General features: G+C 36.8%; 1 protein-coding gene across 1 annotated transcript in view; it reads left to right on the plus strand.

Annotated features, from left to right (window-relative positions):
- LOC124168443 (leucine-rich repeat and immunoglobulin-like domain containing-NOGO receptor-interacting protein 4) overlaps positions 1-17,041 on the plus strand; it is a 939,647-nt gene that overhangs the window by 590,024 nt on the left and 332,582 nt on the right. The window contains exons 7-8 of the mRNA XM_046546685.1: positions 1,777-1,823; positions 14,507-14,509. The gene's annotated coding sequence lies outside the window, so the exon portion shown is untranslated. The remainder of the gene's footprint in view (positions 1-1,776; positions 1,824-14,506; positions 14,510-17,041) is intronic.

The raw sequence follows: 17,041 nt of genomic DNA on the forward strand, positions 1-17,041 counted from the left end.
ACGAAGCGACGTTTCGATTGCCGAAACGTTCATTGATACGTCGGCAACTTTAGAGATTCTGACCCGGTTGCAAACCCGGCAGCAATTTGTTGAGGATAGTATGATTTTTAAACTAATAGTGCGAGGTGAAAACAGACTTCTGGAGTGGAAATAATGCGTAAAGCCTAAGATTTTCAAAATTTTTCGGCGGAATGGGTGACAGCGAAATGAAAAAACAAAACTTCGATCCGCGGGAGACTTATGAAAAGAGTCTTTGTCATTGTGTCTGAAAATTAGGCCAGGAGTCAGATGAGTCGAGTACCATTATGGCCAGCATTAAAAAGAAAAATTCTGCCCTCCTCCGTCAACTGTGGCCTAATTTTCGCTGCCTACGACGGAAACGTTACGAACGAGACAAAATAAAAGTTCCGAATTAACCCAAGACATGCTACAGGCGTCTTTGTTGGTGTTTCCATGACTACTATTTAAGTGCTGCATTCGTCCGATTTAAATTTTTGAAGGTTAATTTCTAGCTTTAAAAAAAATATTTTTGAGGTTTCTGACAGTTTTTTTTTCTATTTTACCTAACTGTGCATACCTTTCGATGGGCTAGTCGACCACTATCCTATTCGTACACTACCATATTGATAGGCAAATTGTGTAGGTATACAGAAGGCGCTAGTCAGCTGTTACCAGATAATGAAATATTAATTTTTTTCTTCTTATCTTTACCTCATTTAATTAATGATAAAATAATTCTTGGAGTATAAGTAGCGGTTGTTTGACCTATACTCCAAGAATTATTTTATCATTATGAAATATGAATAATTTTATGTTAGCAATCCCACAGGTGTCAACTGTTAATATTTGAGTTACCTGCTAAAATATGACCTGCGGCAGTGGATGTACTGTGAATATAATTCGTGTACAATTTATAGCAATTTTCACCACCATTAATAAACTTTTCCCTTTTCAAAAATTCCGAATTTCAGAGAGAAGGCACGGCTTGATCTCTCATTCAAATTATATTTGTTTTTAATGCATGCTAATTAACCTATCGTCGATATATGCATGCAAGACCTAGATTTTTAGCTCCGAAAACGCGATATTTTTACAGCCAATGATGAAGGACATCGGGCAGGCATCCCAAGCGTCCATTTCTCCTAGAATTTGGGCGTGAACTCATTTATCAGTATTATGTGGAATAAACAACTCGCTTAAGGAAGGTGTATTGCACAGGTGGATGTTATTTGTCTGATAAATGCACGTCTATACGCTCCGCACGTGTTAATCACGCCCACGGCATTTTAATGCTTCGGACCGTGTACCTGTGTGGTAACAAATAATTACTGTCCACACTAATGTTTATCTGTTGCCTAATCGCCTTGAGCTATCCTTTGAATAATGAAGTGCTCTAAATTGGTAATGCACTGAAGACCTTCTAATCATGATGCAGAGTACGAGGTATATCAAAGTTCATTTGGCCTACAGCTTCAGTGGATTACTCGTGTACCTAAACTATACATAAATTAAAATGGCCATTGAACCAATCATGTGCTTATGGGATTTGCAGTACAATAGCGTGCAAAATATCTTAAGGAAAACTTGAATTAGCTCGTTTAATTATTCGGAAGTTGAATGTTAAATGCTGTACCAATTATTCAGCTCCAGAAAGTAACGATGAGCTAATTTTTATTAAGAAACCTATTGCACTTCTTAAAAAATATTTTGATGCATATTTAATATTTAGATCACCATATAATGGCTATTAACATTCGCAATTTTCTATTTTTGCAGGAGGATTCTTCTTCAAGGATGGCGCCAATTACTTCCAGTTCCTGAAGGTAAGACATCTCAAAACACGCTTCTAACTATTTTGGAAACTTGTGGATATTTGTGAATATTTTCCGTATTTATGGATAAAGTAAAAATAAGATCAAATCTAATCTAATTTTTCATGAGGAATAGAAACCTAATAGAAAAGCGTGGAATAGAAAAAAATGGTCCTACCTTAACGGTCATGCCCAAGCTAGGCATTTCACTCAATTTAATCTATAAATACATACTTCATTTTATCGCTTTCATGGTTTTTTTGCAGAGCAACATTTATTTTTGATTTTTTAACAGAAAATATAGTCACCATGTTGATGGTTTTGCTGCAAATTTTGAGTTACACCATTAGTATTAAGAACTAGAATTCTTATTATATTCATCGTAGTCAAATAAGTAGTTCAACTTTTTACAATTTTCATATTAGAACAGTTAATATAACTTTGAGTTACACATTCAGTGCATACGGAATAATTGTAGCCCTGGCGATCTTCAACAATACTTTTATAATTTCTGCATGAAGTAAAATAAGCTTAAAATAAAACGACGTAAAATGAACTGTTTTGAGTAACTTAGCAGAGTATGTATATTATTTTGCATATTATTTTTTGTGAATTCGTATTTGGTGCCACAGATGTGGTGGCATTCCTCTTACAACAAATATCGTGGAAATATGGGATGGCCCGGCAACGACTATTTGTTGATTCAACATAGAATGACCCAGTCCTGGTATATTATCTTTAGATGCATACCTGCATTGCTGCCAGTGTTATTGCAAGCAAGAACAGCGGAGGAAACCTGTGATGGACTATCTGTATACCTTTGGGCCATTTGTAAATTAAAATATTATCTTTAATATCTGTCTATTAGATTCAAGAATATGTGCATCTAAGCATTTTTCATTTGACTCTAAAGAAGCAGACTAATTATTGCTAATTGTTAAAATACTTACGTGCCTTTCATTAGTAAGCTGAGGGAGATATATAAATATGATTTTTTATTAACCTTTTCAGGGCTTTAAAAAATAGAACCAATTTTTGTGAAAATCGGTATAATCGTTTTTCTGCTTTATTTTGAGGAACACGCACGGTTACTTAGGCCTAGAAACCATGTTGATTCTTATTTTTGGGTTATCATTTCTCAGCATATGTAAATATACTAGTTAGTTGGGAAGGAAATGTACGAAAAAAAATTCCTGTTATGACGGTGAAAATCTTGTGATATGGTCACTATGGCAGTATATGTGAACATTACTTTTAATATTTAACGAATGCCTAATTGGTTGACAAATTTTAGTTGATTGCTTATTTAGTACTACCACAGAGTAATAGCAGAGAGTTTTACTCCATGGTACCACCCTTCGAATTTCAATGATACCTTCTTGAATTTCTTTACATTTGTTCATTGTATAACATACAGACATTTTTTCTCTCTGCATTTTTATACTAAGGATAGGAAAAGCTCATAAAAAACCATGACTCTATTCACAAATTGTAAATGCGTGGTGAATTCCTTTTCATCTTCATCTATATACTTCCCCACAATTGTGCAGAACAGCCACAAAAAAATAGGTACTCCTAGGATTTAGTTGACTGCAGAGTTTAGATTAGCATTCATTGTAGTCCTTAATTTTTTGGTGAAATAAGGAGATCCAATACCTATTCCTTCCGTAATATAGGACATTTTTTAACGTTTTTTCCGGACTCGGAACTATTTATAGACGGGTTCTAATGCGAAATTAACAGTAAAAATCTTGTAATTAGAGGATATGACCCGCAATATGATCACCATGGTACAAGAAGTAGACACAGTAATTTTTAATCTTAAACTAATGGTACACTGACTCCCATATATCCATGAAACGGCGTTGAATTTGTGTTCACGTTGATTACCACTTCATTATTGCGTAAACCACTCCCATCTTTCTCGGTTAATCGCTTTCTCGACATAATAGGGGACCAGAGTCCGAAATTCCATAGATTACACAAATTTCTGATGCTCAGGAATAGCATATTTGTAGAAACCCCTGTTTATGGAGTGGTATTTGCCATTTGTAACCTAAATTGGTGGCTGGTGACCCTAAATTGGTAATGCAAAGCCTTACATTTTGACAAACTCCAAATCATGGGATTTCTTAAGTGTAAGCTTGGAATTTTGATGCTACTTAGTTGCCATGCGATGTTATGGCGTTAAAGTAGTCTATTGAGAGTGTTAAACTTGCATACTTGCCTCTTCCGTTTATGAAACTTGAGATATAATTATTTTTGGGCAATTATTTCAGAACAATAACACCATTTATGTCAAATGGTTGGGAAAGAAATGCGAGAAAAATGATTTCTCATGCCGACAATGTCATTTACGGATTTAATCTGCAATATGGCCACACGTACTGGTTGTAGGCATTGTGTAATATTTCAGTCCTGCCTCGTGAATGGCGGCGGTAAAATTTTCATACATTGCGATGAGAAAATTACAATTTCTTAAGGAGATCAGTTACCTGGACTGCTCAGTGGCTCTGACAGCTTAAGGACCGCAGTTCGATTTACAGGCCAGGAAATTTTTTCCAATGACAACACTTGTAAAAGTTGTCGACGCTATTTTGAATCATGAAAAAATGTGTGCGACCTATTAATGAGAGCCAAGCTTTCCAAATGAGCACTAAAGAAGGCATGATTTCCCATTACGAGGACCTTGATGCGAGTTTTGATATTGCCAAAGTAGTAGCTGATATAACTATGGCTTTTCAGGACAAAAAAATTTCCTTGGAACCGAATGAGATGCAGAATTTGGTGATAACTATATTAATAAGGTCATTTATGGTTTTTAATTGTACTTTTCGTGGTATTTTCCATGAAAATCGATTTGTAAATTTTCTACTTGGTTGGGCTACATATTAAAATGCCCTTACTCTTCATTCACTTATTGAGTGCGGGACATTTTTTGTTCACCACTTAGTCGATTCATTCCACAAAAAGAAAGATCTAATTGCGGAAGGAAATATAAGTATAGACGTTAGGAAAAAAAATATCAGAACTTACATTTGAAGTAAGCTTCTCAACGGAAGCGATGCATGGACAATGAGACGGATAATAACTCTTGACTAGTTTCGAAATTATGCATGAAACAGTGAAGGCGGAGCTTGATCATAAATTGAGGTGAAAAAAACGCGAAGGAAATGCCTCCCGATAGCGAATCCGAAGTTCATTTTGAAAGCGCCGGGAGCAGCTGATCTTCACAACAACTCCTACTTTGGGCTTTATTTTTCATTTTATTGTATTCCCACTTCCTCTAATTGCAGACCCCCCTTCCTCACCCCCCCCCCTCAAACTTCCCCCCTTCCACCGCCAGGTGATGCGACCCTGCGTTCCACGAATCCTGCTCTTTGCCGCACACCTGGAAATTACCATAGCGACGACTCGCGCCGACGTGCCCACAATGGAGAGAAAAACGTGGACGTGTGTTGCCTCAGGGTGGTTGCTTCACGATCGCATGAATCGAAAACTATGATATATCTCACCTTTTTTTTAAACCTTTACCGCTCGAATGGTATACTGTTTAGTCTACTTGGCGGCAAGAAATACGGAAGAGCTACACTACCGACACAATTAACATGTAGATCAATTCTTGGGCGTGTTCCATTAGTAATTTCTCTGATCAAAACGTGGACTGAGGAACCGTTTTCAACTACTTGATTTATATCGCTCAGAGTATACTTTATTGGTGCGGTATGGGTGAAGTGATTTTATTTTCGTCTTTTACCGCTCCCCGTTTGTACCTTAACACGATGCGTACCGGGGTATTTAAATCCCTAGGAACGCCGATTCTGGGTGGAGGTGTAATTAGGGCGTAATGCCTTTGGTTTAAACATGGTTAAAAAGCTAATGTTTAGAATATAACTTTACCCAATCAAATGTTATGATGCATCAATTCATTATGAATAACGAACAACAACTGAAAAGGTACTGACGAATACGTATTGCACGCTTAAAAATTGTTTAGGTTGACGCACCTAAATGACGAGAATTCTCGCCATCCGTACGAAACGTGTTTAAACATGATTGTGATAACGAGTGTTTGTATCTCCACGCATGAAAATTATCCAAATATATTAAACGTAAGAAAAAAATTCAAGACAAAATGACGTTAGGGAAACAAATACTGGAAGCGGTGAATGAATTATGCTATTTGGGATGCAGAATAAATCGCGATGGAAGAAGTTAGAAAGAACTTCTCATTAAAATATCCCTGGGGAAAAGAGCATTCCACAAAAATAGAAATCAGCTTAAATCGGAAATTTAAACTTTCAATTAGTAGTAATGAAATCATTCATCAGAAGTACATTTGGAGGATGCTTCTCTACGGAAGTGAGGCATGGACAATGGCAGCAGCGGAGAAAGCAAGGTTAGAGGCATTCGTATTGTGGAGCTACGGATGAAAGATGAGGATCAGATGGATCTACCCTTGATTTCTCCGCCGCTGTCATTGTCCATGCCTCACTCCGATAGAGAATCATACCCCAAATGTAAGTTCTGATAAACTGTGTCTTTAATTTTTAAATTCCCCTCTGTAAGTAGATATTTCTTTTGGTGGAATGCTCTCTTCGACTGGGCTATTCTGCTGACAATTTCTTTCTTTCTTCACCCATAGCTAGTCATTCTGCTTCCCTAATAACAGAATTCATCCACTTTTACCACTTTTTGTGTTTCTATGTTAAACTTAGTCTTCGCTTCTCTTCTTCTTTTGCATACAAATATCTTGGCTTTCTTTGTGATTATTGTTAGCTAATATTTACCCAATACCCTACCCATATAAACCATATACCTGCATTAACCAGTAGAATATTTTAGATACAACGCGGCTTCTTAGCCTCGTTGCATTATTCGTGGCCTTTCAATCTATCCTTAGTCGCACATTGCCTACCGCAGCGTCTTAAAAACTCATAGTTTGAGAACACCTTGTCCCACAGGCATTTTTATGCCTTGATAAAAAATTTACATCATTTTTTGTGCCGCTCCCGATGCAAACTGCTTAACCTTTCGCCCATTCCACCTCTGCCTTTCCTGCTGCCGCACAAACTTGGTTACACACCGACCTTTTTTTTAATAACGCGATTATTTCGGTCCTCAACCCCTGTTGGCTGAGGGGTGGGGGGACGAATTTAGCGGAATTTTCGCCTAAATTTTGATGGACGGAGGGCGTCACAGCGGGAGCATTTTTCCCCGCTTCCCCGTCTCCTCTTTCGCGGAGTTCCTGCGGAGATAGTGACCGCATAGTGCGAATCAGAGCTCGCAGTTTCGGTTCATTTTGGAGTTTCGATTCGCGCGATATGATTCATGACAATGATTCGATTCTTCAAATTGTTCATGATCAGTTCTTTTTGCTGTGTAATTTCACCATGCTTGCTGTTGCCACATGTTGTATTATTTACATTTTGAGCTATACTTGTAACCAGTATCGGACAGTATTTCTAATACATATACTTTGAATACGTATATCAAATACATTTGCATTTAATATTTTGTATTTTCGAAGGAACTCTGTGATGTATTTTGTATTTGCATTTAAAATACACTAGAATGCGAGTATTTAGTAATTGAAATACTTAAAATACCGAAAGATATGCGGAATACGCAATTTAATGAACAAATTAAAGCGGGAGTATTTTGGTTTTTCAATGTAGATATTAGGCAAAACTGCCTATGCGTCGTCTTATTATATATTTATTGAACAAGTTATAACTGTAGTTATTTTTTGAACTATTGTATTATTTGGTACTTATTTGTCATATTTGTTATACCTTTATGGCTTCAAAAAATTAATCGTTGTATCACTTTTATTTTATTGTATTTCATGATTATGAATGTTTCAGTTACAATTAATTCAAATTTTGCTATAAATTATATCTCTCAAAGGACATACAACTCCGGGGTAATAAGGCTATTCTACTCTTTAATTTTCGGAATCATAGATAAACACGATTCTTTGGATTGAGCCAATGCATGAATCCTTGGCACAAGCGTAGTAGATCCAAGTCGTTTTTTGATTTCATCTTAGATGCACTTTCAAAGAAATGAATATATATTATTTCAATCAAAGTCCGAACTAAGTTAAAATCATTTCACGGCGATAATAACTGTTTCCTTTCGGCTACCAACCTACGTTGTCAACATCCAACCCGCCTTTCAAAAATGGTGAACAAAGATAAACCTTCAGTTCCTCTGGAAATTTCCGGTTCACGGAAAGTCCAAATCTACTACACTGTAGATCTGTTGAATTTAAATTGCGAATTGAGAACGATTTAGGCTCGGCGGGTTCGTTTAGCGGCAGCATTATTTGAATCTTTATCATTGCAACCAACCACAACCAACTCAACTGTATTTGTATTTATCGTTCATTACGAACGATTTCGTTAATTTTAAGATGTCCAATCAGAGCAAGGTATTTGGAGAAGTTGACCTACAGCTAAGGTCATTGTCACCACGGGAAGGATAGGGAGGGAAGAGAGGAGAGAAACCCGGCGTCGGTATTAGCCTGCTCTCAACGAAAGGTTCCAAGAGGACCACGTGTTAACGTTCCATCCGACGGACGGAGTGTTTGCATGAAGAGTCCTCCATAAAGCATTACCCAGATGTTAAGCGAATTGGGCTGGGAGCCGCTGGAGACTCGGAGGCTGCGCACTAGGCTTAGATTGCTTGAACAATGAGGTGGTTTCCTATTATTTTTTTATTGCCGAAATCGAAATATTATTACTCCTGGAGTACGTACTTCACGCTTTTAGATTTTTAAATGACGATATCTATTTTTCGCGATTAAATGAAAAGTGAAAATTTTCAAGCGCGTGAAAACGCGACGGCTAAGTATGAATGCCGGGAAATCTCCGCGTGACGCCGTTCTGGTTCCCGCTGCCGCAAGTGAGGTGACCTTGCGGCGAGGCTCTGAACGCTGATACGACGCAGGATGCTAGCAGGTAGCAGAGTACCATGCTAGCTGGTAGCGCTGGGCTTAAATAAGGATTATTAATACCTTATCAAACGAAGAAAACTTTCCGACCTTAGCCAGTTTTAATAGGTGATTATTTAGACATGTTTCCCTGAGCTCTGTTCCACATGCATGCATTGGTAACCTCAGACGATGTAAAACTCCTATCTACTCGTGTAGAAACTAGGTCCCTGTGACGTCACGTAGAGTGGCATCGCATAAGCACCAATCAGACCTTTTTCAAATGAAGATTAAATTGACCGCTGCCATTCGTCTAAACTAGGATTTCTAAAACCAAATAATTTATATATTATGAATACACTTATGTCGGGTAACGAATCGCGATCTATGAATTTCGTTTTTTTTGATGAAGGAAACTATCCTATTGAGAATGGATATCTTTAAGGGCGACACGGAGAACATAGCATTAGAGCCCCACTATATTTCCAGGTCCGACCGAAGGGATAAATTAAGAGAGATATTTTGTCGTAATTTCGTTGGAGCGTTTCCTTTTCATGTGCAAATTGCTGGTGTCCTAACACCCCCTGCCACACGCCTTGTAGGCGGCTTACGGGGTAGTATTTAGATGTGGATGTAGATGAAAGCACTTCAGCTGGGACGGGAAACCTCTGATAAATAAAATCAGAAGACTCAAGCGTGGATTTTTCCTTTGTTGAAAAGAATACCTACAGTTTATCTTGATTATAAAATTCATTACAACCTCCTAGCTGTCAATGGGATAATCTCTTCAAGATACTAATGGTACGTGGTGCATTCAATTTATGCAATTTTAAAACTAAATTGGGGAAAAATAAGGTGAGAAAGGGGGGAAGGAAATAGAACAATCTGAAGATGAAAGTGATTGGAATTGAAAGGAGAGAAAAAAAGAGGAGAAGATGATGATGCTTGGAAAAGCCGGTGAAAAAGGTCGTGGAGGTTAGTAAGGAAGGATGGACAGAAAATTAAGGTTTTTTCGGGATTAATAAAATTTTTCCACATAAACATTCAAGCATTAACGTGTCTGCCACCGTCTAGATTTGAACCCGAGTCCATGAGGTGGGTGGTAAAATATGTCCAAACGCCAAGGATAAAGTTCGCAATGAAAAAATAATAGTCGGGATTCGAACCCGGATTCCCCGATTGCCGATTGGGCGTGCTAGCCAGTTAGCCACCAGGCCATCTTCTCAGAGAGAAGTTCGGGATGGGTTAAACCGAACAAAGTGTTGACGTCACAAGTGTACTGCGTGGCCAATGTGACGCAGACCGAGCTTACCAGTGGCGCAGCGAGGGGGAGGGGTTTTGGGGGATAAACCCCCCCCCCAGAGCTGAGAGGAATTTTTAAGTTAAATCCATTTACTTAACTGGATTGATATTACTAATAGAATAGTGTTAGAATTGATAAAATATCCTTCAAAAAGCCGTAAAACTCAGCATTTTGTACAATTTATCTTATAATTTCGCAATTTATTAATCTCGCGCCTACCCCTTATCCTGGTGGGTATTCCATGCCCCAATACAACCCGGTATTAGTTGCACCAAAACCCACCCCTCAGCCTTAATTCCTAGCTGCGCCCCTGGTGCTTACTAAGCTACTGTCGGAGAAATAAGTCCTACCTTGTCGCTATTCAGCGACGGCGAATTTCAAAGCACTGCATGAAACGAGTTACTTGGTTCGCAGTCACGCGCACGGGTGCAAATTTACATTTACATCTAATTTCTGCTCCGCAAGCCACCTAAAAGGGCGTGTAGTATTGGGTGTTAGGACACCAGCCGTCTACGTTCAAAGCGCAAATGATCCAACAATATTACGAATTGTATTTATTTAAGTACTTTAATGTTGGGGGAAATATTAATTTAAATTTTTAAAAATAAGGATGAAGTTTGCCAAGAAAAAATATTTGACTCAGCCGGGATTCGAACCCGGATTCCCCGATTAGGTGGCCACCATTCCGAGCCTATTCCCCCAACTTCACCAGAGAATCATGTTCCAATTTTATTAGGGTCAATATATCGTTCATTTGAACGATTCATTCATGAACGACACGGATGAAATGCGAACCACGCCCCTTGGAAATGGGGGTGGAGGGTGGTCCCGGCTGGCGCCCTCTGTAGGCGCCCGAAATTATCATAATTACATTCCGTTGCACCCCCCGCCACACACCATGGTGGGACGAAAATGCTGCTACGTACCTCTTTTTTTATCTTTCTCTTGCTCAAACAAACCTCCCGAGGGTCCAGCAACATTTGCGCCCGCTCTGAGCGCTGGAAAAGTAAGAGAAAAAAAAGAGTAGAGTTAACGAAGTCCAAGCGTTTTGTGCAAAAGCCTTTCTCTCCTTGGGAGGCCGCATATATGTATCGCTCGTTCCCCTGCTGCTGAGCCGCCTTCCAACTCGCGCTGAACGTAACATTCCCTCATTATTCCACGGATTCCACCGGACGAACCGAATATTAAATATTTGCCTCATTACGTAAATTAAAACTTACGAGGAGTTTTCCGCATACAGTTTTATTCGCGCGACTGGCTTCAATACATTTCGTGTTATCGTACGGTTACACCTCGATTCTGTAAATGTCGTCTGTGTGTGACGGCTACCAGGATCCACAGGGGAAAATTTACACCTTGTGTGTTCGAGGGCTTCTCCGAACAAGCGTCACGAAGCTTGTAACGGGCTGTTAAGTGCTGTGAAAAAATTGTCTAGTCATGTTAGTAGCCGTTATGAAGTACGGTGTACCTATGGAAACCTCCTACACAATTTTGCGTGTCTTTTCATCAACGTTAACTTACATCTTACCTCAGTCAAATTAGTTTATACCCCTCAAGTATTTGGAGATATGTGAGGGAAAACGAATAATTGCAGATGTTATTATTGAATGAATATTATCAGAAATACTACTCAATTGTCCCGATGGCGTGACTTATGTAGCATGAAGTCACCATATACTTATTAATAGATCCAGAATTATCGCTAGCGGAACCTCTTTCATTATACGAGGGCGACTTTTTTTCTTTTAAGTGTGGCGGCTAGGGTGTGAAACATTACGTCCATTCCCATTCAAAACAAAAGAAGAGACATGTGGACTTCTGGAAGTGTTCTTATCCATGACAACGCCGGTCATCTCAGCGTTGATGCAGCCCAACTACAATTTCAATGGGACATTTTCAATAATCCGCCGTGCAATGTCGACATAGTGCCGTGTGACTTCCATCTTTAGAAGTGGCTAGGAGAGAAGCATTTTCAAACGGGCGATGAGCCTCAGGATATAGACAGAATTCATTGGAAGTAATTGTCGGAAACATCCTATGAAAAAGTATTGTAAAATTTGTCCACAGGAGCGACTAATTCCTCAATCGCCGAGGTGATTGTCGAACGGATACCACAAGTGCACCCAACATTTAGTAATGAAATAATTTTTAATCAATCACTTCGTCTTTTTCTCATGACCCATCGCAGATTGAAAAAAACGGCCCTCGTATTTAAGATTCGCTTTAGTCCTGAAAAGTAATTTTGCTGAATTTTTCAAAAATTTTATCCTTTTTCATCAAAAATAATATTACACAATAGAAAACTATTACGTCAATAGAATGCGTACCATCTGTGATTTCCATGATATTCTTATCAAAATATTCGCTTTCGATATACTTGCTGAGATTTCCGCTTTATTCCAACTTAGCGAAAGACAAAATTTCCCGTTTATTATTAGCCTAAACAAAGGAAGTGATATTTCTCGGAAAAAGTAATGCAATTGAATGATGTGAGTGACATCGTAATTAATTGTATCGCGCAATTTATTTTCTCTCGGGAAATTCATTACTATAATTAGCTTTTCTGCTTACGTAACAAGTAATATAAAAGTAAGCCTATCTACGATGGATTGTCTAAGAGACTTTATCGTGGGATATGTTTCTAATTTTGAGTCGTCTCTGGGGGCTAAGTTCATAAGATTTTGATTTTTCTCTTGAAAATTGTCTTAATGGGCGCGTAGTTTATCATGTTTATGGTTTATTATATTCATTTACAGTATTTATGTGATGTGGTAGATGTGCAAGCACTAGAACCAAGCACTAATGACACTAATTCATTGTTTAACATTGTGGAGCCTTTGCGTGACTCAGTTATGACAAGCTCTCTCTGCTTCGCTATGAATCGATAGGGTGGGATTGTTATTGAACTCGGTCGGAAGTTGCAGAATCGCTCCAATCACACGGACGTCAATGTACTGACGTAAGCGTCGTAATTCCAGTTATGAGGGACGTATGGCATTTACGTAAGCGAGTTGCTGGATAAAGATATCCATAAATGATGGTTCACAAATGTTTCGTTCTAATTTGGCCTGCCTGAATTCAATTCTCGGCGCAAAACTTGGCTTTACGTGATGTAAATCGAAAATTTGAAACACTTTTGGGATAAATCCAACAACACCAAAGTCATCAAACTACGTAGTGCATTTTTTTCTGTTAATCTCAACTTCAAGAAAATCATCCATGGGTTGAGGGAAATGTAAAATTTATATACAACAATTGGAAAAAACAGTGTTTCGGACCAGTTTAATTGAATTACCATTGTTTCAAAATTATTTTATGGGTATTTAAACCTATTGGAACTCATGTCTAATTAAAAGAAATCGTTTTTTTTTTTGTGAAAAAATTTTTCTTCAGGTCAATATAATTTTTGACATTGATCCGAACATCATCACTGGTTAACAATCCTAAGATTGGTTTGACGCAGCTCTCCACTCAATACTTCCGTCAGCTAATCTTTTCACACCTACGTATTTCTTCTCTTTCACACCCCTCTTTACCAGCTCCATATATTTAATTTGCGGTTTTTCTGCTACGTTTTTACCATATACTTATCCCTCTACGATTGTCTTCACCAGGCCATCACATCTCGAGATATGGCTATCAGTTTAATCCTCATTCTTATCAAGGCTTTCACAAAACTTCTCATCGCTATGTGCAACGGATTCGTATTTCATTTTCCGAAACTTTTTAGAGCATATAATACAAATAACGATTGCTCTTTTCCACAAGTGATTATATTTTTACCGTGATGCATTTATGTCTCTAACTTTTAGAAGATCATATGCTTTCCCTCCTGCCTTCTTATTTCCACGTTTTTATGAAGTCGTTTTTTTTATCTATTTATGTCTTTTTCCTTCGGAGAAAAACTTTGCAAACTCAACTTTAACCCACTTCCCTTTTAGCTGTCGACTTCAAATTTTAAGCACAGATTGGAGGCAGATAACAATGCATTCTTCCGCTATTTCTAGTTCTTCGAATGCAGTATGAGCCGTGACTTTCGACTGTTTACTTTTGCATTTATCTCTCAAACGCGGTATTTGAAGATTTTAAGTATTTGCAACTCATTATGAAGTCCTGTGGTGCAACGGATAATGCGTCTACCTACGCATCAGTAATTCCGTTTTTAATCCTGTCGAGGTCGCTACTTTCTTACATTTTTATTTCGCCATATCCTCGCGAAAACAATTTTAATGTAATACTTTTAACTTTTTTCCACAATTTGAAAACTTGAAAAAACGTTTAATTATTTCATAAAAATATACCGTCGAGCGGGAATCCGGCGATAATGATCGACCATACTTGCAAGTTTTTTTGTTCATGGTGTATGCCTTAGATATTTGCATTATATAACAAGGATCATACTAATCAGGAAAATCAGCGAAGTCGTGGAAAAGTAATTTTATACTTTAGTGTTAGATTGTGGCCATAGATGAAACTTCAGAGGCACAGCATAAAGTTGAGATAGTGGGTAGAATTAACATAATTTTATCTGATCTAATTGTTATTTCAAGTTTGACTTTTAATGATTCGACTTACTTTTTTAAAATGAGAATCCATTTTCCTTAATGAGTAATAGATTGAAGTTGAAGTAAAAAGCAATAAATTTTACGTCAAAGGTTACTTTAGGACTTGTCACTTCATATTTATCCTTTATCGTCTTTTAACTTATTTCTCGGCTTCTATTTGCTATGGTATAAGGTTTGTTTAGATTTTTTGGTCTTGAACCATGAATAGTATTGAAAAAAAGCTTTCTAAACGTGTCTGTGATCCATTTTTCAGTCTCATAAGATTTCCACAATTGATTTTACTTTAACCCTGATACTTTATTTCGCTAACTTTATGAAATATACATCCTAATATAGAGGAGCTCATGGTTGTCTAAATTTTAAAGATTATAATTCTATCAGTGTTTATTTTATCAGATAATGAATCAATCAAACGAATGAAAGTCAAATTTTAATTCTTATGATAGTGAGCATTAAAATTAGTATTTTCCAATATTTACTGAATACTTTTGTTCGTGAATATTTTAGTTGATATTGTGTTTAGTGCTGAATCTGCGGATTTGGTATTTATTCAGCTTACATAACCAGTCAGGAGGGAAATGTACTTCACTGGTCCTGCTTTTCCCGATTCAATGTGCTCCTTACGTGCACTTAATAGAAAATTTGATCCAGTGGTTTTTCATCTAAAAGGCTATATACTTTTCTTAGCTTTTTTCTCTGCACTGAGTGATAGAGGAAAATGAATTTTATTAAATACTTACTGAATTAAAGAAAGTGATAGAGGAAAATGAATTTTATTAAATATTTACTGAATTAAAGAAACTGCTGCCCTTATTCATGTCAGCTAGTGGGAAATGCTTTATTGTGAATCTTTCTGGTGATGTGTATTATAAGTACTTTGGATATCATTTGATCCGGGGAATTTGAATTTTTATATAAGCTCGTACTTCAAGAATTGCACCGCAAAATATCTGAGAGAATATTTTTTTCATTTATATTTAAATATACAATTTGATAAATAATGGATGATTTGTTTCGTATTGAAGCATTCATAAATTTTATTTTTTCAAATGTAAGTTGATAATATACGTGAATGATCGAATAAATAAAGATACCGTCAATATCGAATAATTTCTGTTGACATTATTATTTCGCTCTTATTTTTTGCTTTATATATATTTTTTTTTCGCTTTCGCTTTATAGTTATTAGTTCGCTGGCTGCTTCATCGCAAATAACATAGACGGCAATCGAAATAACTTGAATTTTCAATCATTTCCTCTATTTTTTAAATATTTTTCGTGATGAAATAATAATAGCCGACTCCTCTCGTCCGAATCTTTAAAAAAAGACCATCACACAAACGAGGCACGCGTCGTGTTACCTTATACTTCCTGCTAGCGTAGAAATTAAAGTTTATTCATAATCAGTCATTAAAAAAATATGCAGCACAGACCAATTTAAAATTTATTCAATGACTTGACAACCCTACAGCGAGGCAAAAGTCTCAAGGGATGTCTAATTCCAAACAGTTTTGACGAATTTCTTGTATTATTTGAATTTCGAGGAATTCAAGTTATTGTTGTTTATTAATTTTACGCCTAATTTTTTTAAATTTGTGATTCATGTATTTTCTTCTCATAATATTTCGTATTTACTTGGTATTATCTGATAATGCTTTCTAATAAAGTTAGGTACACTGCATGAATCACGTATTGAGGGCGATTACATCGCCCGAGATAGACCCTTTTCTAGGAATTCCCTCCAAGAAATAAATATGTTTGAAAGTAATTTTTTAACTCATTAAAGATATAATAATTTTTTCTGGACATAATTAGGAACAACCATTGCACATAATGTTTCATCACAGTCTCCCTAAGTATCAGTTCTTCAAAATTAAGTTTTCCAACACTTTGGAAGGGCATTGATAGCACATCTTAATAAGATAGATTGGTTACGGTCACTCTTAATTAGTCCAAAATTTTAAGTCAAGCCCGAAGGGCACAAATAATACTCTTATCACAGACACCTGGGATTACGATCCAAGTATTTTAACTACACATACACTGCGTCACCAAGTCACTCTTCTACGAGTCTTTTCTATGTCTTAACCTCCTAATCAAAGGTTTCTTCATTACATTTTATTTCAACTAATTACACTTATTTAATAAAGCAAAAAAGTCATAAAAAAGGAAATAAATTCGTAAAAAAATAATACGTGTGGCTAATTCTTGAATAAAAAAGCAAAAAATGATAAAATAAAAAAATATAAACAAATGATATAAAAAATTCGGTATATTTCGTATCCTACTATGAATTTTAATAATATTAAGTTCTATAAAATCTAGTTTTAAGTTTCTCTTTCTCACAAATACATTATACACTACAGAACACGTGCGTCATTGTAAATATTATTTTCAACTGGTTGGTTGGGGTGAGCCAAGGCTC

This window comes from Ischnura elegans, chromosome 11 (genome assembly GCF_921293095.1).
Source record: "Ischnura elegans chromosome 11, ioIscEleg1.1, whole genome shotgun sequence".
In the NCBI taxonomy this organism is placed as follows: Eukaryota; Metazoa; Arthropoda; class Insecta; order Odonata; family Coenagrionidae; genus Ischnura; species Ischnura elegans.